Source organism: Alligator sinensis, unplaced genomic scaffold (assembly GCF_000455745.1).
Source record: "Alligator sinensis unplaced genomic scaffold, ASM45574v1 scaffold516_1, whole genome shotgun sequence".
Lineage (NCBI taxonomy): Eukaryota > Metazoa > Chordata > Crocodylia > Alligatoridae > Alligator > Alligator sinensis.
The window spans coordinates 1,347,542-1,371,662 of NW_005841957.1; the positions used below are offsets into that span (position 1 = coordinate 1,347,542).

A 24,121-nucleotide genomic window follows, 5' to 3' on the forward strand; every position below is an offset into this window, starting at 1 on the left:
GGCAAGGGATCTCCATGGGGAATGAGGGAGAGGTATAAAAGTTGCAGCTGTTTCTAACTCATTGGTTTAATTGAGTAAATATCAAGGTAAATGTACTTGGGAAGTATTTTGCACAGGTAAGGTAAAAGACAGCTGTAAATCATGAGCAGTGTTAAAATTCTGAGGGAGTTCCCACTTTATAGATCAGTATAGCAATAAGCAAGGTCAGCTGTTTAGAGTACATACAGATGTTACACTTAGAAGTTTGGGGGATTCGATCAGGTTAAAAATGATCACCTGATCTAACTAAGTCATTCCTCATTTGAATCATCCTTCTTGCAAATGAACTGCAAAACAATACAGACATTACCAGGAAATTACTTTAAGCCACGTGGTTGTAGATCAAGTGCTGGTTTTACAGCTGTTTGTCAGTTCCAGGAACCCAATCTAAGTACCAATCTGGGTGGAGGTACAGGTAGGGGAGATCAGGGAGCTAGTAGGTCCACAGGGAAGTTGGTCTATGAGGAGAGGTTTGAAGAGGCTAGTAGGTCTGCAGGGAGGAGCAGTATGGAGTGATTAGAGAGACTAGCTTTGGTTGGTGAGCAGGGCAGTTTCATGGGATTGGAGAGGCTACTGGATCCATGGTGGGGTTGGCTAGTCTGCAGGGAAGGTTGCTTATTTGGGGATGATGGGGTTAAGGTGACCAAAAAAAAAAAAAGCCCGGTTGGGTGTAGGGGTAAGAAAAACACTACCCCCAGGGCTGGGGCAAGTGGCTGGGTTTTCCCCTTCTCAGGGCTGTGCTCTGAACATGTTAAGTAGATCAGTCTGACCCAGGCCTGACCTAAATTTAGTGCACGTTTCAGGTTAACTAAGTTAGACGGGGCTACCCATTGTTTGCCTGATCTAGCCTTCAGAGAACATCTATACAGTTTGACACTCAGATTGACCTAACTGGGAATATAAAAGTAGGGTCTACAAGGGGGTGAACTAAGTTGGAATGGATAGCCATTTGTTGCCTAAACTGACCTCACAGATGTGTAAGTATAATGCTCAAATATAGACAGAAAGTTCTTTGGGTAAATCCTGTGTCTTTTATTAGACAAACTCAAATAGGTGAGAGAAACTCTTCTTAGCAAGCTTTTGAGCACAAACACCCTTTGTCAGGTTGAAGTAGTGTAAAGAAGATCCAGGAGTAAAACCACAAGGCTTGATGTGCAGAGAAGCCTGCCCATTCCTCTAGATCATATGTGTACACAATAGTTAAAACATTGCTTTTGTGGATTTTAACCTTTACAGTTCCTTAGGATTGTGTGTTCCAACAGGAATAGACTACTTTCTGCTCAAAGTCCAGTATTTTTTTTGCAAGCATGCAGAAGTATGGACTTTATCTGTTAGCATTGTATGTGATACTGTTCTGTATAGTCATGTGTGAAGGCTTTGATTATATTTTCATGAAAATTATGCAACAACAATTTTGTCTAAATTATAACATTAGTCATTCCAATACTCTGTATAGTCATTCTGTTACCCTACATAATCACCTTGATAAAAGAGTTGCACTACACCAAAGACTTTATTTGTGGTTTAGGATATGACTTGAAGGTCAAGACCTACACTCTGTATGCAAGCTAAAGCTCTTGTTCACTTTGATAGGTTTTGCCTGAGCAAGAATTGCAAGATCTCGCTATTTGTATTTTAGTCAATTCCATGCAGTCAATAAATGCTCCTTATTCTCTCCACTTAAGCGGTAATTAGGAAGTTTGAATTTGAAATGCTTTCTGCTTTTCTCTATAGAAGAAACAGAATTGCAGGCAGTTCCTGCCCCAAACAGTTTGAAGCTTAAAAGCAGATCCAGAAAAAGCAGAATGAAGTAGTCTTAGAAAAGACTACAGCCCAAAGGACAAGAAATTTATTACCTTAAAGCTATAGTATTTGCTGCTGTAAAGAGGTTCTCAGGCTGCAGAGGGCTTAGATACAGATGCAGATAATCAGCAGGTGAAAGAGTCTGTCAAGTGGGGAGGTGACAGCTGCAACTGATGACCAGTAAATGAGGGTGGGGCTACAGAGAGTCAAGAGCTCCAGGAGCAGAGGACCAAAAGCAGAAAAGAGGTTAGGTTGTCATGCCATGGAAGAAGCCCAAAGCCTGGTTTATCTTCTTTAGGTTTGAAGAAAGACAGGAGGTTTTGCTTTCATTTGATTTTTGCATTGCTTTGTTGTTCACTATGGGGGCAAGGTTGCCCATATGAAAAAAACTGACTGGACACCTGAACTTAGAGCTTACTTGGCCTTGATGAGGAAGGTTGGTGAGTGACCTGCTTTCAGCTACTTGTTCCTAACAGAAACTCTTCCTTTTAATTCCTTTTATTTTCCTAAAATCAGCAGAATAGATGCAATGTAGTGAAACACATAAAATGTGCTTGAGTTTTAGGGTGTACCTTTTTAGCTAGAGAACCCCTTGAATAAGGTAGTATACTTCATTAAGAAACAACTACATATCACATCCATGAATGACGAACTTAAGTCCTTATGGCTGTAATAGTGACAAAAGAGTTCAAAATCTAGTTTCTAAATTTACAAGCATTTGGCAAGCTGGAGCCTTTATCTATCTCAATTCTCCCTTACCTCTTACAGGCCTCAGAAATCAGTTGCAGACCACACCAGAACAGAACATCTCATCCTGCCCAGATCTGGAGTGTCAGACACTGAGAATAAAACAATCTCAGGGGAATTAGGTCTGTAGTTACCAGAATATATTGAATTGAATGTAATGCAACAAGGTCAGACTGAGTCTTAAACCCCACCCCCCACCTTTTATTTATTTGTGTATTTATTTTTTTAATGCATCTATATCCAGAATCGTTGAGGGAGGAAGATGGGGAGTCATGAAAAATCCATTTCTGTTCCTCTGCCCATGAAAACTGGGTGGAAGAGAACTGTATTCTACTACAAGAAGATGGAGTAGAGGAATTTTGTTGTCTCTGCTCTGCCCCCTCCCCCCTCCCTCCCCTAGAATTTAATCCCTAGTAGAATTGCATGTTTGGGGTTTGCTTAATCATAAGCATATAAATAGTCCCACTGAAAAATATTTTCTAAATATGTTGATTTGTTGAAGTTTAGATGGTAGGATAATGGGCATAATATTAACAGAAATTATATTTTACAAGCATATCCTGTCATGTTTTAGGAGCATTTTAAACTGAGCTATTATTCTTCCCTAAAGAAAATATAAACAGTTGTTTTCTTGTAATACAAAATTCCAATGTCAAAAGCGTGTTTCATCCAAGGTTAATACAAAAGAAACTCTTTTATGTATGTTAAGAAGTGGGTACCGGGGTGAGGCATGTTAGGCTATTGACTAGCTAGAACTTTTTTGTATGTTTAAATCAACCATGACTACTTCCAGAGAAATGACTGCCATCAGGTGACCCTGATGGGGGGGGAGGGGAAGCCCTGTTAGTACTGTTTTGTCTCTACTTTATGCTCATGATTTAGAGAGAAGAATAAAAGGCATAATAACAACAATACATTTGAAACCTAGATGTAAGACCCAGATGCACATAAAAAAAGATATACGAAAGCTGTGATTGTTTCTTTTCTCTTAAATCCAACTGAGAAACAGCTCACATTCTGTAACAATGGCAGATTTCATATTTAGAAAAGAAAATGCAATTTTAATTTAGCCTATAATGATACTTTAGTCGAGGTGTCTGTTATTAACCATGTCAGTCTGATTGCTTTTCTGACTGCAGTTTTCAATTAGGCATAATCTGTTCTATTCAAGTGTGAAAGGAGGGGAGGTGGGGGAAGATTTTTTTTGTTAGCAATTCATGAACTTGAATAGGCACTTACGGGGAAAACATTTCTTCCAGATCAATTTTAACTTGTGTGAAAGTGATATTTCTAGATTTAGATAAATGTTGCTAATGTGACTAAAGGTGCTTTTCTGGAAACATCATCTTTCAAAGTGCTTTATCTGATGGTGGTTTTCTAGCATATGGTAGTTTTAAAATGTGTTGTCTGTTTGGTTTCTCCCATAATGCTCCATAAGGGTGTTTTATGTACTCTCAATAAGAAGCCACTCAAAAAATAGACTTTTGTGAGCTTCAAGAAAAAAACAGTTTATGGGAGTGTCTTTGTTTGCTTGTTTTACTACTCTGGAACAATGTTACCACTTGCTTTGTGAGGCATAAAAAATTTGAAGGCTGGTAATAGAAGTCCTTCCATCCTTGTTTGAGTGAGGATAGACTACAGCAGTGATTCTCAAACTTTTTTTTTTTTGTGGACTACTTGAAAATTGCTGAGGGTCTTGGCAGACCACTTAATAAATTTTGTTGTTGTTGCTCTACAAATCAAAGCGCACATCTCATATTTTAATATCAGTAGTCCTACCTTACAAGTATAGGTATTCTTGATTTGTTTTGCAACCTTTCTGCACGCCATCTGAATGGAGCTCATGGACCAGTGGTGGTCCGTGGACCACAGTTTGAGAAGCTTTGGACTAAAGAATCCTAGTCTGAGGATCCATAATGGGAACGTGCAATATCTCTCACAATGACTTTATAGATGACTAAGAATATGGGCTGAAAGGGGTAAGCTTGGCAGCAAAGTTTCTAAAAATTGGAAGAACTCTCAAGTCATTCTGGATTGAATCAGTATTAATAATGGACAGTATTAAGTATTTTAAGTTTAAATTCTACTACAGTGCAGCATCCTAACATGGATCCCACTGGAAATGGACAGTGGAATCTGGCTATCAAAGATTTTGTAGATTTCATAGACATTAGGACTGGAAAGGTCCTCGCGAGATCGAGTCAAGCCCCCTGCCCCAGGGCAGGAAGTCAGCTGGGTCAACGGATCCCAGAAGAGAAACATCCAAGTATCTCTTAAAGGAGTCCAGAGTAAGTGCATGCACCACCTCTGGTGGCAGTCTGTTCCAGGCCTTGGGGCCTCGGACAGTAAAGAAGTTATTTCTTATGTCCAGCCTGAAATGGTCTTGGAGGAGTTTGTTACCATTTGACCTTATCATCCCTTGGGGTGTTCTGGTGAACAGGTGCTCCCCCAGATCCTGATGTATATCCCTTATATACTTTTAGGTAGCCACCAGGTCTCCCTGAGCCTGCACTTTGCCAGGCTGAAGAGTCCCATGGCTCTCAGCCTTTCATCATAAGGCCTGTTTTCCTGCCCTCTGATCAATTGTGTGGCTCTCTCTGGACTCTCTCAAGCGTCTCCACATCCTTTTTGAATTGTGGAGCCCAGAATTAGATGCAGTACTCCCAGCTGCGGCCTCACCAAGGCCAAGTACAGTGGGAGGATGACATCCTGGGACTTGCTAGAGAAGCATCTCTGGATGCAAGCCCGGGAATTGGAAAGAAAACATCTAAGGGAGCAAAGCCAGTATTTTGCTTGCTTTGCCAGCTGCAATATCACATTGGTGGCTCATTCATCTTGTGGTCAATCATGCCACCCAAGTCCCTTTTAGCCGTGCTGCTAGCAAGAGTAGCGCTGCCAAGCCTATAAGCATGCTACAGATTACTCTTCCCAAGGTAGAGTACCTTGCATTTTTTGGTGTTAAACGCCATCAGGTTTTCATCCGCCCATTTTCTGAGCCTGTCGAGGTTGGCCTGGATCTCCATTCTGTCCTTGGGTGAGGATGCTTTACCCCAAAATTTGGTGTTATCAGCAAACTTGGCCAGTCTGCTTCTGACATCAATGTCCATATCATTAATGAAGATGTTAAAAAGTATAGGCCCAAGGACAGAGCCTTGGGGTACCCCACTGGTCATGGTGTGCCATGATGATAGACTTCCATTAACTACCACTCTGGGTCAGACCTTGGAGCCAATTCCCCAGCCAGCAGACTGAGATGTAGCCAAGGCTGCAGTTGACCAGTTTTTCTATGAGATGATCATGGGATACTAGATCGAAAGTCTGTTTTTAAACTCAAGATATATGATATCAATCTCTTCTCCCTTGTCCAGGTTATATGTCACCTGGTCATAGAAGGTGATGAGATTGGTCAGGCAAGACCTACCTGCAACAAACCTATGCTGGCTATCCCTCAGGATGTTGCCATCAGCCAGTTGGTCAAGAATGGTCTCTCTGATAATTTTTTTTCTAAGATCTTCCCTGGGATAGAGGTCAGACTGATAGGCCTGTAGTTCCCTGGATCTACTTTCCCCCCTTTTTTTGAAGATAGGAACTGCAGTAGACTGGCAATAAGCAGGAGAGAATGCATGGAATCACCTGACCTTTGTGCTCAGTGTAGATCAAGGACTTCAAGATATGATTCCATAAGGAAAAAAAAATTCTCCCTACCAGCAAAAAAAAATTTGCAACTCTTAGAATAGGGCACAAATGACTTGCTGACACAACTCGTACTGCTTTATTTCTTAGATTATTAAAGTCTGTTGTACTCAATACAGTACAGCTATATCCTTTATGGTCCCTGTAAGACTAAAAATCTCAATGTCAGCAGTGACATTTATTTTTCTGATATCCTTCTCCTGCAAATAGCTGCTTCTCAGAGGGGTCCATTGTAAAGATGTATGCTTTCTACAATGATGTACATTCAACAGAGAAGCCCCACCATCTGTAGTATAGGTCAGTGCAAGTAAAAGACCTAGATAAAATAGAATGAACAGAATCTTAGCAGTAGACATACCATACAGAAAAAAAACAGAGATATACAGATACTTCAACAAAATTGCAACCAGCCAATATGGATGTACTAAGAACAAATTGTGTCAAATAAACTTGATCTCCTTCTTTGACAAAGCAACTAGCTGAGTGGATGAAGAGAATGCAGCGGATATATTAGATCTGAACTTTAGCAAGGTTTTTTTTCAAGGTCCTACATGACCTTCTCATAAACAAATTGGATAAAGATGTGAGAGACAAAATTACTAAAAAGTGGGTAGACCCCTAGCTCACTACTTGCAAGTAAAGGGTAATGATAAATGGATCCATGTCAGAATGGCAGGAGGCTTTGAGTGGAGTCCCACAGGGATTGTCCTAGGCCCAGTGCTTTTCAACGTGTTTGTTAATTATTTAGATGATGGAATAAAGAGTGTTTTGAGAAGTTTTGCAGATGAGACAAAGCTGCAAAAGATTGTGAATACATTGGAGGATGGGGCACAATTCTGAAGGATCTGGATTTATTGGAAGTCTGGGCTGGAGCCAATGGGATGAAGTTCATATAACATATGCAAGATGCTATGCCTCAGGGTGGGGAGGGGGAATGATTAAAAATGAATACGAAAAGGGATGATAATTGGCTGCATGGTAGCACTATAGAGAAGGATCTGGGAGTCTTGATGGGTTGGAGGCAGAACATGAGTATGCAGTGTGACATGGCTTCATAAAAAGAAAATTGAATTTTGGGTAGTATTAATAGGAGCATTAAGTGCAAGACACGGGGTGATAGTGCCTGTTTACTTGGCACTGGTTAGACCTCATCTAGAGTATTGTGATGACACTTTTGGACTCCACATTTTAAAAATAATGTGGAAAAGTAACAAAGGGTTTAGAGGTGAGCAACAAAAATAAAGGGCTCAGAGGGCAAGCCCTATGAAGAGAGGCTGAAAGAAATAGGCATGTTCAGCTTGTAGAGCAGGTAGTTAAAAACTATTATGATAATAGCCTTCAACTATCTGAAGGGATGTCATAAAGAAAAAGGAGAACACTCTGCTGCACAGAGCAGGCCATGAACTGATAGCTTGAAATTATAGCAACGTAGGTTTAGAGGTCATTTCTAGCCCTGGTTTTCTATGCTCAGAACTGTGAAGCAGTTGAATAGATTGCCTAAGGAAGTTGTGGAACCTTCATCTTTTTGGAGGTTTTTAAGAGGTTGGACAGGCATTGGTTAGGGATGATGTAGGAATAGCTATACCTGGAGTGTTGTGTAAAGAGGGATTATAAGAAGGCCAGGAGCCCTCTGGAAATGGGTTCCTGGGTTGCTGGGAGATGAAGAGAGATCTTCAGCCTAAAACAAGTGTGTCCCAGCTGCCTGCAGAGGGTTCGGGGTTTTAACCTGTGACTTCCACCAGGGTGTAGAGTTATACATGGGCAGTGTTGGGGCCTCCCATGGCGGAATGGCCAGAGATAATACTGAACACCCTGTTCTCTCACAGATCACATTTATCTTTCCCTCCTTGAGAGCCTGTAACCATGCTTCACCTCCCAGAGAGCAAAAGAGTTCCCACTGTCGCTCGCTCATGGGGATGATGTTGTACCTGGTTGGTGAAACAGCACTTCCCTGGCAGAATTATAGCACCGATTTGCTTTAGGATCCTCATCCTTTTATACCAGTGGGGTTAAGTGGTGGAGACTTGTGGATACAACATCTTTCTAGTTGTACCATTAAAGTGGGTACCATTCCACCACACCTCTGTATAGGTATGATTCACAATCCATGTAATAACTTTGTTCCAACCTGTAGTGAGCCTTCCCGCCTGGTAGGCTTTACATTGCTGGAGAGTGTCGTCAGCCATAGGAATGGGAGGGGGTAGATTCTCCCATAAACACAGTGGCTCGAGAGGCTGAACAGATGCAGAATGCACAATTGGGGGCACAGACTCGGAGGCATTGAGCTCAATGGGGTTTCCCTCAGGAAGTATGGAACAACAAACTCATAAACAAACAGAGCTGCAACAATTACCTCCCCTCCCATAGTTAGCCATTCCAGCCTTCAGATAGGGAATGTACCCAAGATAATAACTGGTGCCACAGGTGTACTAACAGTTACCACTTTGCCAATCAACCTTCCTGTTTCTTCTACTCGGAGACCAGGATTTCACTTGCTCTGGGGTGGCAGGTTCCTTCCAATACAGATACTGTGGCTGGACCATGTGAAGGTCATCTGGGCGTGTTTCCGGGGGATGCTCTTCGGGGTCAGGCTACTCCTTTAGGTCTTCAGGAGCAAGTTCATTAATGTCTGGGTAATAAGAAGGATAGTAGACATGCCCTACCCAGGAAACACAATATGGCATTAACAAGAAGAATACAGTTATAACAGTCCACCACTTCATAGCGCCAGTCAATTCAGACAGGTGACAGAGCAGGACTTGTCTTTAGTGGCAGGCTCAATTAGGAATGGCCATGGCTGCATTTGTGGACAGATCCAATCCATAGGAAGACAGCAAGGAGCTTGGCTCCCGTTAGATGAATCTGACTTAAATATCCACCATGTATTATGTATACCTTTTGCCAATAGTGTCTGTGGCTAAGTGGGCTTCTCTCAGGCCAGACCTTGTTGGCTTCCCACCTGCTTCCAGGCACTCCGCCCACCTGTCTCGCTCACCACAACTTGCTGGAAAAGTAATAAGCTGTTAAATAAGGCAGGAGGCTGCCCATTTTTTTTGCCTCGATGCCAGGGGGTGCTATCTGTGGCTCCATTCCTCCCCTACACCACAGCCCAAGCCTCACAGATGGTATCCAGATGTTAACAAGCACACCAGCCCCACACTAGACTTCAGAATCCTCCTCATAGGACCCTCCTTTTGTCCCCCTGCTCCGGCAGCCTACACCGCCTTCATCCATGCTGCTGAGCTCCTCATATCTGGCTCCACTCTCGGGCATGGTCCCCACTCAGGACCTTTGGCCATACACAGGTCCTGGCCTCACCTCAAAGGTCAGGTGGGGGGCCCAAGCCCAAGACTCTGGATGCCTCTTGCGGTGGGAGCCTGGCCCTTTTGACCTTCTCAGTCCTGGCCCCAGCATAGGCCAGTCAAAGGTGCACTCTACCTCTTGCCTTACTAGCCCCACACTCTCTTCGGGTCCCCCTTCCTGGATGTGGGGAGCTGGGGTACCTCATACCATGACTGGTGCTACTACAGATGTTACATTTGACTTGCACTCTGCCTCAGCAGTGGAGGACTTACCGGGGTCAGGATTCGCTTCTCCCGCTCTGGGGCTGAGCCCCTTTCAGTCGGCCTCTGGCCCAAACATCAGCCTCAGGTGTCCAAAGACTTACCTGGGTCTACTCCCCTTGCTTGGAGCTCCATATCCCCGCCCCCCCTCACTTGGGGCTCCAGATCTCTGCCCTTTACTTGGGGCTACCCCCTCACTGGGGCTTCACAACTCTGCCCCTCACTTGGGGTTACAGATCTCAGCCCCCTTCAATGGGGTTACCCCCTCACTGGGGTCCTAATTTCTGCCTCCTTCACTTGGGGCTCCAGACCACTCCCTCACTCGGGGCCACGGGGTTTGCTCCATGGTGGGCTCAGGTGGCTATAGCTGTGCCTGGCCCCAACTTTCCCTCTCGGGGTCTCAAACCCCAACAGGACTCAGGCATCCTCAGCTGTACCTAGCCCCAATTCTCCTTCATGGGGTCTCACACACCCTGCTGGTCTCAGGCAGTATCAGCCATACCTGGTCCCCGCTCTCTTCCTTGGGGCTTGCACCCCTGCAACTACCTCTGATGGAACACAAACCCACCCAAAGGTGAGGGCTAGGGTTAAGGTGCCCCTACCCACCTTACACTGGGGTGATAACTGGTCTGGCATTTCCTGGGGGCTCCTGCACCACTGAGAGCCCCACCAGGCCACCCACTCCTGGTAGGGTGCAGTTTTAGGTCATGCCCAGGACCAGGAGCCTCCTGACCATCCCCTACAGCTCCCCCTTACACCTCCAGATGATACCAGCAGCCCTACAGCCAGGCAATGTTATTGTCTGGCCTCCAGCAGAAATACTGCCCTGTTTATATGGGCAGCCCTGGATCCAAAATGGCTGCCCTCATCAGGCACCTGCTGGCTGTTAGCTTCAGGCCCTTAAAGTGGCAGGAACCTGCAGTGCCCTGCCACAGTGTCCCCTCCCATTTATCTCCCTGAGGATGCTTCACTACCACCCAATCACCTGCCTGGGGTTTTCCCAGGTCACCACCCCTAGGTCACTCTACTGCTGGCTCACAGGGGACCACCCAATCCAAAGGCCTGTTGCATAGGTCTTCCTCCCAGCTGAGGTCAGTTATTGGCCCAATGGATAGATCGATCCAGGTGCAAGTCCCAGTCCTTAAGAGCTGGGCCAGCGGCCAACCGCAAATTGCGTTTGAGGATGCCATTGGCTCACTCTACCAATCCGTTAGACTGCAGATAGTATGGGATGTGATATGTCTATAACATGCCATATTTCATGGTCCAGTCATACACAAGATGACTGTGGAAGTGAGGGCCATTATCGCTCTGTAGTTCTATGGGTGGTGGATACATAGCTAGCAGTTTCCAGTGCTGCACAAGTGTCCTGGGCTGTAGCTCTCGCTGAGGTGCAGGCGAACATTATTCCTGTGATAACTTCTACAGCTACAAACACGTACTGTTGCTTCTGGGAAGTTTGAGGGAGGGGGCCAATGAAATTGCATTGCCATACCTGCCACACTACCTTTCCCTTACGTAATGACAACGGGGCAATCGGGCAAGGTTTTAGTCTCACCTTGACCTCTCGGCAGGTCAACTATTTCTTGTGCTTCTTTTTTTAGTCACGTGAATGCCCCAAGACGCGGCCAGGCGGGCAGTCTCATCATGCCCGGGGTGTCCGTGTTGTTGATGTAGCCATTCTGTGGCTCGTTCTCCAGGTGTACAGTGGGAGGAGAAATCGGGTAATGATGGACTAACTGCTTTATTTTCTTCTTTAACATACAAGGTTTCAGTGCCCTCTTCCCTTGTTAGCTGATCAACTCACTTATTCCACTTTGCCTCCGGGCCTTCTCCAGCCTTATTCCCATGTGCTGCACTCACATGTCAGAAGTGTAGAGGAAGCTCATCGTGGGCTAACTTCCATAAGGTCTACCATTCTTCGTGGCTCCAAATGTCTTGTCCTCATCTTTTAAATTTTCCTTGTTCCATAGGAGTAGTGCATCCTTCCACCACCATCCAGGCGTTGCTATAAATATAAATGGCCTTTACCGGACATGGACCTTCTACTAATTCCCACACAGCCATGCCAAGCACTGCTTTGAGCTCGGCATACTGCTTTTTCTGAGGCCTTGTAATAGTACTTGCAAGCCATCTCGAATCCTCAAGGCAGCTGCTCTCCAGGCACAACCTTGAGCAGACCTGTATGTAAACCAGCCAAGCTCTCCATTTCAGGTGAGAAAGGAAGTGCTTCTTTGATGGGTGAAGGTTCACTACAGCTTATTTGGTCAGGATAAACATTAATTGTACTTTCTGTGACTCTCTCAACTAATGCAGGGTGACCTTTGGGGTTACTCATTGGACTTTGCTCAAGATGTAATAAATCCACTTTTGGACTGTGGTGTCTTGGGCTCTTCCCCCAGGTGGCAGCTGGTGGTCTGACAGAGCCATTCTGAGAATAGATATCAGAGTAGTGATAACTGTGGGTAATTCCCTCTCAGTACTTCTGTGGCTTTCAGGGCTGCGTTGCTGCATACAACATCTGTTCTAAGAGCGTATACATTGCTTCTGCCCCTTTCCAGCCTCAGCTCCAGAATCCAAGGGGTTTTCCTTCTGCTTCTGAGGACTCTTTCTGCCATAGGCTCCACTGTGGTCCTCCTTCCAAGACACCTATACAGAGCCAAAGCTCTCGTTCGGGACGTCATGGTGCTAGGGAGGCATGAACAGTTACTGCTTTTTTAAGGGCCTGTAAGGCATATTCATGCTCAGGACCCCATTCCCATTTAGTCCTCTTCTTACGCAGGTTATACAAGGGACGAGCTAATACACTAAAGTCAGGAACATGCATACGCCAAAAATTGAGTGCTCCCAATTGGGCCTGAAGTTCTTTCACATCAGTGGGAGTCAGGGTCTCTACTATAATTCACAGCCCTTCAGTTGGTATTGTGGACCCCCCATTCTGCCATTCTATTCCTAGAAATTCACGCTGGGGCCCTACTTCTTGGATTTTCCATTCAGACAGCATGAATCCGAAGGTATTCACTTTCTCTCTTAATGATTCAAAGGCCTTGGTGGCAGCCTCTTTGTCTTGACTGCCTACCATGATGTCATCTATATATTGCCACATGCGTATATTGGGGTACTTTTCTTGGACCTCAGGAACTACGGTAGCTAGAACCCTGTGAGTCAGGGTGGGGCTGTGTATCCACCCCTGGGGCAACACGGTGTAGGTATACTGCTGCCCTATCCATGTGAAAGTAAATACTGGCCAGTGACTCTCATGGATGGGAATAGCAAAAAACATGTCCTTGATATCAACAGATCCCATTCACGCAGGCCCATAACACCAGATGCTTTCTGTCAAGGGTGGCAATGATAGGACGGCAGCCATCAAGGGGTCAGTATTAGCATTCAAAGCTCAAAAATCAATAGTCAGCTGCCACCCTCCATTTGGCTTATGCACTGGCCACACTGGATTGTTATACGGAGAGTCCCATCCTCCAACTGCTGGCTGATAATACACTGGATAGGTTGTGTGGCCTTGGGGAGTTCAATACTGGGGTCTGTGTACTCCTTTCATGGGAGGCAGGGTTAGTGGGATCATGCTACATTGAGTTACAGCACTGCACACCCAAACTTCCAGTTCTCTCGCTCAAGGGCAAACCGCTGTCATTAAGGTACATTAAGTTCCAGTAAGCTTGGTCCCCCCCTTAAGTATTACTGCTGCTGCCATTACCTTAGAGCCATTTGGTAACACAAAAGTTGCTTGGACCAGATGTCCTGGTCATCTGGTGCCTCGGACTCCAATTACTTGATACGGGGTTCCTTTCTCCCCCTTCCAATCTGTGGAATCTAAAATGCAAATCTGGGCATCCGTGTCTAATAGCATATCAATTGATTTCTCACTTTTGCCTAATTGAATCTGTACAGGTATCCAAATTAAGGGGCTAATATTAACTAGATACCAGTCACTGGCCTGTTACTGCTCCCATTGTGGCCCCTTTCTTTGGGCATCAGGCCAGCCAGACTCCCTAGGCCATGTGATCAGTGGGGGTAAAGGCTGGCGGCCCCACGTGTGTCTGGGAAAATGTCAACAGTTCTGCCTTTAGGGCAGAGAATCCCTCCAGTGGCACTGCTGGTGCTGCAGAAGGCTCTGCTTTTGGGCTTGCCCTTTCACTACAGTGTTTAGCCCACAGCGCTTTCAAGACATTGGTGGGCAGTCCATCAATTTGCACCATATTGAAACCAGCAGCTAGCAAGTCTTTCCACATTTTTGCTCACAGAGTCTTGGGCCGACCTTCCCTGGCTTTTTCCAACAATTTGGGGGGCGGGGGGGTCAGGGGGTTTATCTTTCGCTGAGGCCACCACCATGGCCTTGGCGGTTTTCATCGGCTTGGCAAGTCCTGGCTTCTGCAAAATGGGTAAAAGCTGCACTAATTGCCAGCTCCCATCTCTTACTGGGTGATTCACCACCTCTGGCTTCAAGGCCAACAGGGCTGAGGTGCGCTCTGTTGGTGCTCATTGGCCAAACCTCCTCCACAATGGTGATGTTACGACTTCTGCATCTGGCATGCAAGTCTAAACTGCTGCATGAATGGTTTCAGTTAGTGCTAACTGATACAAGCAGCAGACAGCCTCCTTTAAATAGGCCCATGCCAGAGGGGCAGTATTAAGCTCTTCTTCCATATTACCATAACTGCCAGCAGTCACCTGGAGTGCAGAAGAAAACAAAATAACATTTTCATCACTTCCTGCAAACTGATTTAACTGGAGTTCAGGGCCCAGGATGATTTAGGATGCTTTGGCCCTATTCACTGAAATTGTGGATGCCCCTTCACTATACATTCGAACTAGCCAGTCTATCACTGGTTCTCCCAGATTGGATTTATGGTGTTCTTGTGTGTGTGTGTGTGTGTGTGTGTGTGTGTGTATGTATATCTTGGATCTCTGCATGGGTAAAGGAACGCAGCTCTGTTTGGGGATTCCCTCCTTGTGGCCCTGAATGAGTTATCACCAAGGGGAAGACCTGGCTAGGTCCTTCCCTCTAGTCAGGGACATACGGGGGTGGTTCAGCACCAGACTCATCATCAGTCTCCTCCCCTTGATCTTCCTAGAGCTCCACTTTCAGTTTCTCCCCATACAGACACTGTCGCACCTTGTCGAAGGATGGCTCCACAGCCTGTGCTAACTGCGCTCTCTTCTGGAGGGCAGCGGCCACGCACGTGATCATAAATTTTCCTTCCCTCAGTTCTAATGTCTCCAAGTGGCTCTGAGTGGCTCACGCAGCCTTGCACGCCACATTGTTGGAATCTCTCATGTCTTCTAACTCCTTACTCAGCTGAGTGACCTTTTCCCAGAGCTGGGCATTCTCTTCGGCCCCTAACCACAGGCATGTGGTCAGCAGGCAGGACAGGCACCCCTTCTTGGGTTTACCCCGGACAGCAGCAGCAAACCTAGCCCAACGATTGGATACAGTTCCCGGGTCACTCCAGGCAGGCCTCAACCTAACCTTATCCCATCTGGGATTCTCCGTCCCTGTCACTTCCTTAAGCAAAGCCACCAATGGGGCCCACCCAACTCCCTCCATTCCAACCTTTTTCTGTGGACCAGAGCTTCTCAATCCTGTTTGTGATGTCAATTTATGTCCCAGCCACCTGTGGAAGGTTCGGGATTGAGAGTGTGGTTGGGGGTAGGCAGGTAAGAAAGGTGTATTGACTTAACAAAAACATGCCTACACGTAGATAACAGAACAAGGACAGAAAATAATAGTTCGCGTCGGCAGTGCCCTCTGATGCCTGATGTACGACAAGATTCTCTTTCCACAAAGCTCAGCAAAGTCAGGCATCCCCAATCAGTGCTGCCTGAGATGTACCGGGAAGGACCATGATATTCAGTCCTTGGGCTCCTCGAGATCCACGAGCCCACTAAATCCAGGCCAACAGCTAATCTGTAGTTCCTTTCACAGAACTGTATCTTCCTGCTAAATGATTTCTGGATGTGCCAGCCAATTTATAACTTTTGAGCTATGCTGATAACTTAGAGCCATTCAGATTCTTTTTACTTCAACTGTCCTTAGACTGACCAATAACAGTACAAGCCTTGCATTCTTTTGATAAGGTTAATTTTAACTATGCCACGGGGCCTGCCATTACTTCTACAAGGTTTTGCTATTTTTTTTTTTTACTTTAATTAGGCTCCTAGCAGCAACATAGCTTAATATCTGAACAAATGACAGAAAAACACTTGATCTAATCTCCATAGAGCCTTCAGCAAGCACCTTTATCTCACAGAAATAACTTTCAGCTGTTACAAAGTGGATATTGGAAAGGACCACACTCAACAGCAGGAAAAAGTAGTAGAGCAACACAGCCTATCTAGTTATGAAAGAAGATTAAAGGAAGTGAGAAGTTATGGAGGGGATACAGCCAGGGAAGTTCTGGGTGTCCAGTAAGAGCATACGATATGTAGAGTTATGTTTGTTGTCCCCACGTTACAGAACAGGGTGGAGAATGTTAGGTATATCTGGCTCTACTAGTTGCCATATGGTACTGAGAAGGATTACCCCTTCCCTCCCCCCACCTGTTGCTACAGGGGTCAGGGTATCATTGTTATTATTGTTGTTTAATTTCCTTAGAACCATTAGGTGTTGGCTGGAGCCAAAGCTGGAAATGTTGACTGGGGTGTGCCAATGATCCTTTGGACTAAAAAATAGAAGTTTCAGTTTGGAGGGTTTTGCCTCTCTGCTCAGGGTTAAACCAATTTCCATATTTGGGATTGGGAAGGAATTTTATTCCATGGTCAGATTAGTATGGACTCTAGGGATTTTTTTGCCCTCCTCTGTAGCCAGAGATCCCTCTATCTTGGATCTCTAAAATGCATTTTAATAGCCCTTGTTGGTTCAATTGTTCCTCTGCTTTACCTGTGTGAAGCTGGGGTGCTATGCTTTGTAATTGTGCAACAGGGTTGATTTGTGTTGTTTTAGTAATGGGTTAGACAGGGATTTCTTTGTGGTAGTTTGGATAGGGATAATTCAGGGTTGGACTAGATGACTGCTAACACTACTTTTCTATGATTCTTTGAAAATAAATCTTCAATCCATGCTGGAGTCCCTTGTATACCAAAATAAATGTAAATATTTACTTCATATAATTTACATAAAGATTTTTTCTGAATATTTAGTAAGGAAATTTAAATAAAATTCTTCAAATGCCCTTAGCTTTCCACCATATCCATATTCTTCACTATGTTCATAACAATAAGCATAATCAAAAAGTTTTTGAGCAAAATTTTCATATAAAACACCTGGTAAAAGTCTCCTTTTTGATCATCAATTCTTGTGAGTATTAGAACTTTGCATGGAGTTTTAACTTAATCCCTTCTGAATCTTTCTATATCAACTAGAACATGAGGTGTAATGAGAAAGAGCTAGTATCTAGGACACTAGAAGGCATGAGTAGCCAATTCTGGGGTTAAGGATTATCTCTAAATTTTGTCATTTTCATTTTGAGGTAGTTTGGGGGATAAAACTGAACACCAGGAAGGGATAACTTTTGACTGTATGTAAAACACCCACAATACATAGGGTGAGATTACACATCACAATTAATTATACTAAGAACACTTAAATGATTAAGGCTTATTAATGAGTGCTAATTGCCTTTTAGGCATTAAAGTTTATGCCACTTTGAACTAGGATTATCTTTAAACTGCGCTTGAGTTAATTTAATTTCTCGGGGGTCACCTGAAATAGAACTACCAATTTGCTGTTCTCCAGTATTTCAGAAGGCACTGCTCCCAGATGAACTAGCTATTGTCCAGGATTCTATGGCACTGGACTGACAGCTGGGAATAGCTGGGCAACAGGTGGATGGGGAGGGAAGCCAGGGAGGAAGAAGGAGAGTTAGGAGGTGCTGGGTTGCTGCTCCTCTCTGCACTCCAAATTTCTTCCCTGCCACTCCATTTGCCCTCTGCCCCACATCAGCCTCTCCACCCCTGGATCACTGTCTTAACACCTTGATCAGTTTGTGAGTAGTGGAGGTGTTATAGGAGAGTTCCCCTTCCTTGCCTGCTCCCAGGGTCCCTGCAGACCACACTTCCCCTGTGTGCCCAGATCCAGCCCTTCCCAGGCCATGCAACTGAAGAGGAGGCAGGGGGAGCACGTGTGCGGGGTCCATGGTCTGCCAAGCACAGCTCTGTCTAGAAAGTTGTATCCTCTGAGTTTTGAGTCTTGCAGATTTTGATGGAGGTCGGGGGAGGGGAGTCCAGACTGGGAATGGGAGAGTGATACAGAGGGGGAAGGACCAATCACAGGATAAAGGCAGATCTAAGGATTAATGAGGGGCAGTGAGGTGATTTTTGGGACAGTGAAAAGAATGATCCAGGGGGCTTCTCTCCTCCCCTGCTCCCCACCCATCCTATATTGTGTCTAGAGAGCCAGGAAGCAGGACAGGCATGCAGTAGACTTGTAGCCCCTAGCTATATCCCTGCTCATCAGCCCCCTAACAGCAGGTCTGAGCAGTGCATATTAAGCAGTTATTAACCCCAAAAATATGACTGATCATTAGCATTAGTTAACTTTTTAATACAGATTAATATTCCTTAGAACTAGAATTTGCCAGCTCCGATGTGTAATCTCACCCCCAGTCAGAGTATGGTGAAGACTCCATGAATTGATATCATACTAATATATGTGGGTCAGAATCTTCATATTATGGTTCAGCTGGCTCCACTTATTGTACACACAGCACTTGATACCATTTCTAAAGAAGAAAAGTACACAGTGGACTCATCTGAACACAAAAGCAAAAACTAAGAGCTTTCTATGAAAGGACACTTACTATTTATAACTCCTTTTGTCTGCTTCTGTGGTACTAAACTGTGGAACTATAGAACTCCTGTTATTCTCTAGGTGTTCCCATCTGAAAACTGCCTTTTGTTTTTTACACTGGTCCATGATGGAAAATGGTACCTCTCTGTTTTCTGCATTCTTCTTTCCTGCTTTTCCTTCCTCTACTATCTTATTGCTGCTATGTTCCCTTTCAACTCTTGTCATAGCCTGGAAAAACCTGTCACCTATTTCCTCACAAAAAAAGTTTTAAATATTTTCAGAATCAAAACTCTCTAACTTCCAAATATTTTAAAGCAATGTGTTAGTTGGCCTCAGACTGTTGCTAATGGCACGCCAGAAAATCCTATAAAGATTTTTACAGACGGTGTAATTTTTTAAGCAAGAGTATATGTATATTCTTTTAAGTCCAGTACTAAATCTAAGGGACAGTCTAGAGTATGCACTATGTCAACAGCTGATATGATAGATTGGTGATATAGTACTGAGTCATCACAGGGTACTGAAGATGTACCAGACATTTCCAAATAGATTCTGTAATAAAGCCTCCTCAGATCCCATTACAAAGAAGAAGGGGAAAAAGCCTTTTAAGAGGCATCAGACTGGGATGCATCAATATTATGGGTATATAAGGGAAGGACCAGTAAGTGCTCCAGCAGCATAGATAAATGGAGCTTCTTCAGACACTAGGTTGGGGTAAAGGCCAGAGCAGACTGCATCTAGACTGATATCCAGTAGACTGAAAAAAAGGCCGAGGACCATGGAAGCTTATTAGAAGAACTACAAAATGACGTAAGGAAAGCCAGGACTGTCAAGAATACTGTAGAGATTAAGTTGATTAAACCGTCTCAAGAAGACTCATGCCCCCCCCCCCCCCCCCCCCCCACACACACACACACCAATGGAGCATTGAAAGGGTTGGCCACACACATGGAGACCCAGAGGAATCTGACTGACTGATACCTACTCTACACCCACGACCTGTTAGTCTAAGTGGAAGAAAGACCTGACTTGTGCAGGTACCATGAGGATTACACCTCACCCCCCAAAAAAGAGGCAGCTTTTTACAATTAAGCCCCATTTTGTATACCAAAGACGCTTGAATCTCTCTAAAATGGGTTGCATTTTAGCCTCTATTTAACCAGGTGAACATCTATTTCTGATGTGAACAAGGTGCTTTAAAAAATCTGTCTTTTTGGAATCTGGTAACTAACATCAGTACATCATGGTCGGCAGGGCTAACTGGACTCTATCGTGCATCCACAGGTGCATCTCAAGTAGGGCCAAGAAGGTGATCCTCCCCCTCTATGTGACACTGGTCAGGCCACAGCTGAAGTACTGTGTCCAGTTCTGGGCGCCCCACTTCAAGAGGGATGTGGACAACATTGAGAGGGTCCAGAGGAGGGCCACCTGGATGAGCCAGGAACAGCAGGGCAGACCCTACAATGAGAGGCTACGGGACCTGAACCTGGTCAGCCTTCACAAGAGAAGGCTGAGGGGGGACCTGGTGACCGTCTATAAACTCACTAGGGGGGACCAGAAGGGTTTGGGGGAGACCTTGTTTCCCCTAGCGCCCCCCGGGATAACAAGGAATAACAGCCACAAGTTGCTGGAGAGCAGCTTTAGATTAGACATCCATAAGAACTACTTCACAGTCAGGGCAGCTATGATCTGGAACCAACTTCCAAGGGAAGTGGTGCTGGCTCCTACCCTGGGGGTCTTGAAGAAGCGGCTCAATGCCTACCTGGCTGGGGTCATTTGAGCCCAGTTTTCCTCCTGCCCAGGCTGGGGGTCAGACTTGAAGATCTACAAGGTCCCTTCCGACCCTACTTCTATGATTCTATGATCACAGTCTGTAGCAAAACAGTTTCCATTTTCTACCTCTCCGAGTTGTTCCTGTATTCATAAATTTGTACTCTGAAGCCTTCGCTTTGATTTATCCAGTGCTCTCATGATAGCCATGTTTATAATCACAGAATGGCAGATCTTGGACTTTTTCACCATGCTCAAAGTGACATAAATCTTGTTCATACCTCAGCCCAAACGTCTGGTTTGGATACTAAGTCCCAAAACACAACAAAAGCTGTACAGTTATAAACTGCAGAGAGACTCCTATAATGCTCTTCATAAATGACCTATTTTAAGTTCCATTTTGCTGGCTGCAAAATCATATTTAATTAACTTTTTTTTCTTTTTACCGAGCATGAACATTTTAGTACAAGTTAAAAAGTTACACTTTTAATATTTTATTGTACATCTGGGGAGGAAATTACTTGATAGAAGAATATCAATGACTTCAGGTAATGTTATTATGCATCAGTGGCTGGACTATTCTATTTTATTTTTCATATTCATACATAAGATTAGGAAGAGCATTTTTTTAAATTTTTATTGTACACAAATAACAGCTATTCTAGGAAATTTTATATTTGATCAATTGCTAAAAGTAAACACCCCCAGATAAGAAATACCACCCTTATTATCTAACTAGGGTTAGAGTTTTGTGAACTATCTGCTGAAAGCTTATTGATTTAAGATTTTAGTTTGCAGAAGCTGCATGCCAGGTGTTTCCAGCAGAATTATATTTAGTTGTTGATCATAACAAGATTATGTAATGTTATTAAAAAGACACATAAGTAGCAACAATATACTTTATTTTCTGTTTTATAAAATATTTAAAGTAAGGCACAAAAATTCTTTTCAACCAATATATTTGAGTATCTTTGACAAAAATGAATTAATAGTATATACAATATTTAATAGATCGTCATATCACCAAGGCCATATCTCTTAAAGCAAGTATCCAGCTTCAATTTATGTAGACATTTTTGGTTATCACAGAGAATTTTGAAATATCAAAGTCCTTAGTGAAACAGAAATTTCATCCACCTCCTGGCTTTAGGTGATGCATATTTGCTCTTCTGGGTCTGAATTTATGAAAGAAAGCAGTGTGAAATTATCTATGACAGCTGTGCTGTAGCACTGTTAATTTTATAATTACACATAGTAAAAATCAAACATCTCTTTAAACTAGCTGACACCATCCTATAATTTAATTATTTAAACATTTAAGACATAACAATATGTATGTACACTGTATTTGTGCCATTAAATTAAGCATAATATTGTAGAAAGTACTATGTATTAACAATTTTTAAATGGATATCTTAGATGACCATTATACCTGTGCAGACTTTCCCTAATATTCTCACAGATGGATCATCTGTTAGGATACGGATGGCTTATTATAACCAGCTTCATATTAGTAGCCTGATGTATAAACCTCGCAATCTCCAAAGTATCAATGTGGAGACAATATTTCTAGTCACCTACCCTCAGAGGTTTTGCCTACTGCTTTTAATACTTCTCCGGTCAGAAACAGATACTTTAAGATGATATTTATTTTGTACATGATATTATATAAGCAGGAGAGGATTCTCAGTGTCTGCATCTGAACCATATATCTAGAGGTGAATGAGGAATAAGCATTAGGTTCTCTTCTATCAAATCCTGGTTTATAAAAATAAGAATATAAGACAAATTTCAGTAACAATTTACAAAGAGAGAAAGTTAGAGTACACATAGTTACTCTAGGGAAATGAAGTAAGACCAGCTAATGTGCATTAACAATACAATTTACACAAAAGTTGAAGATGGCTATATATTTCCAGGCATCAACCATATTAAGACTTAATTAAAATTTAGAATACAGGTCTATACTTTAGGGTAAAATGCATCAGAAGAATATTACAATTATCCCTAAACCCAGCATTATACGCTAAAAAAAAATCAGAATTCAGGCTAAATTTGAAACCCACATAGGTGAAGATAATGAATGCATAGTTAAGACACCAAGTTTACCTCTCTGCACTGTTGTGACAGTAAGCTTTATCTTGTGACACAATCATACAGTATCCTCATGATTATAGCTGAAGCATTTTAGTGTTCAACGTGTGCATTAGGGCTGTGCGAAATGACAGCATTCCGTTTCGATGTTTTGGTGTAATAGTGTTCCATTTTGGATTTTGATTCGATTTGAAACAGCTGTTCCATTCCATTCCCTTGAAACGGGGCCAAAACGGCAAAACTGTTTTGACGTTTTGACCATAGGCTATAATGGGGAAGGACAAAACAGCCCATAATGTTGTAATTTCTGGCCTGATTTGGATGAAAGGTGTGGGAATGGTAGCCCCTGTGGAGACCACAAAGCCTGCCAAGATTCAAGGAGATAGGTGTAGGGGTTTGGGGGAAACTGCACCTCCAGCTGCAGACAAGCAAAACTCATGATATGAGTGACACTGTGTATTAAGGCACAGCAGGGTGAAAGCTGCAGGCCTGCTAGCCCCTGTTGAGGCCACAAAGCCTGCCAGCTGTCAAGGAGATGAGTGCAGGGGTTCTGGGGCCCTGCACCTCTAGCTGCTGACAGGCAAAACTCACATCATAAGTGCTTGTGCAGCTGTGTCTGTCTTGGGGAAAGGCAGGGTGGAACTACTGCAGACCTGGCTGTTATGCCCTGCTGTGGCCACAAAGCCTGACAGCTGTCAAGGAGATGGATGCAGGGGGGTTCTGGGGCCCTGCACTCCAGGCAAAATGGGTGACATGGGTGCTTGTGCAGCTGCTGCCTCTATCAGGCAGCAGGACTGAAGATCCCCCATCATTTGCCACCACAGACCTGGGGGTAGTAATTGACCACAGCATGAACATGAGCAGGCAGTGTGATGCTGTAACCATCAGGGCCAACAAAACCTGGCATGCATCAACTGATTCATCTCCAGCAAAACCATTGCAAAGAAAACTAGTGGCGAAATTTTGCACAGTCCTAGTGTGCATGTGCCTGGATTAGATGAGCTTAATTAAAAAAAAAAAATTAAAAACTTGCTTCCCTTTGCACTAAATGGTATCCTGAGAGACATGTAAAGGTGACAAGTTTCATGAGAATATCTGTGAGGTCTTCTCATAATCTATCCCTTGCATTTTTAAGCTACTTTGCTAGGTCCTTCCTATACACTTCATTCAGGCCAAATTCTCATTGATTATAATGGGATGAATTAAAGACTGCCTACTCAGGCTCCAGTTTGGGTCCTAGGACTCAAATAATGCTCCACCTTAGTCAACTTGTCTAAAATGTTTGTATTCTATTTCCAGGCATAAATGACCACAAAGTGTGTTTGTGTGTGTGTTGTTTGTATTTGTTTTTAGAGCTATGAAACTCTGATGGTCTTTTAGGGCCCCTCTACATGTACAGGTAAAAGCACATTGGGATATAATGCATGATCCACACAGTTTTTCCCTGCTATGCCACACATGCATGGCAAGAAGCACTATTGTGGGATTGTGCATTAGATTCCATCTTGCCTTACTGCCTGAACTGAGGAACTCCCAGCCACAGGGGCACTCCCCCCTCCCCCCCCCCCCCCCCCCCCGGGGGGGGCGGCGGCGCCCCACACTCTTT

At 44.0% G+C, this 24,121-nt stretch overlaps 1 long non-coding RNA gene across 2 annotated transcripts in view; it reads left to right on the plus strand.

Annotated features, from left to right (window-relative positions):
• The first annotated feature begins 2,083 nt into the window (after positions 1-2,083).
• Positions 2,084-24,121, plus strand: part of LOC106722008 — a 66,578-nt gene continuing 44,540 nt past the window's right edge. Inside the window, exons 1-3 of one of the 2 annotated variants that reach the window (XR_003093272.1) lie at positions 2,084-2,282; positions 2,611-2,711; positions 2,834-2,980. This is a non-coding gene — a long non-coding RNA (uncharacterized LOC106722008). Of the gene's footprint in view, positions 2,283-2,610; positions 2,712-2,833; positions 2,981-24,121 lie in introns of those variants that run through there. The other variant, XR_001357771.1, reaches the window with a different exon arrangement.